The following is a 750-nucleotide window of genomic DNA, read 5'->3' as shown; positions in this document are numbered from 1 at the left end:
GCTTTTGAAATTGGTAGGCTGAAGGAGAGGAACAGAAATGTTGCTATAAGGAGATAAAAGTAACGTCCCTCCTGTTCCATAGACAAGGAAATAAGGCAATGGAAAGATAAAATGATGTGTCCAGGCTTGCGGAGAATTGGTTGGCAGAAGCTGGGAATTCTGCTTTCCCGCAGCTACACGTGTATAGGTGGGATGGAGCTATGTGAGAGCCCTGGTATTGCAGAGCAAATCCCATCTCAGGAAGGTTTCTGGGAAGTTAATTTTATAGATCTGGGAAAAGGTAAGTTATCAGAACTTGCTTTACTTAAACTTTAGGAAAAGATTCCCAAAGTCTTAAAGAGCAGCATTGCAGTGCTCAAAAAAAAGTCCCAAACACAGGAGAAAGGGACATGAAAGATGTAGAGGTGAAGGACAGGAGCTGGGGGGGCAGAAGGTGGGGAGGCAGAGGGGCAAATCCAGGGTGTGTGAGATGACAGGAGGCAGGAACAGGGACAGAAGACAAGTTGCAGGCTCCCCGGAGTTGCTGCGTACGCGGCAAGTGCAGCCTCGGGAACGTCTGTTCCTCTCTTCCTTTGAATAAATATTTATATATTCATTTGCCGGCTGGTGCACACACTTGGCTGCTCACCTCCAGGCCAGAATAATGGGACCTGCCCTTGCTGCAGAAAGGGGGAGGGCAGCAGGGATTTGGGCTGCCGCGTGTCTGCATCCCAGTTATCTCCAGCTGACAGCGGTGCTGAGGTAACCAGT

Source organism: Nestor notabilis, unplaced genomic scaffold (genome assembly GCF_000696875.1).
Source record: "Nestor notabilis isolate BGI_N333 unplaced genomic scaffold, ASM69687v1 scaffold24593, whole genome shotgun sequence".
In the NCBI taxonomy this organism is placed as follows: Eukaryota; Metazoa; Chordata; class Aves; order Psittaciformes; family Psittacidae; genus Nestor; species Nestor notabilis.
The sequence above is the reverse complement of the archived record's forward strand: the minus strand, read 5'-3'. Positions refer to the sequence as shown.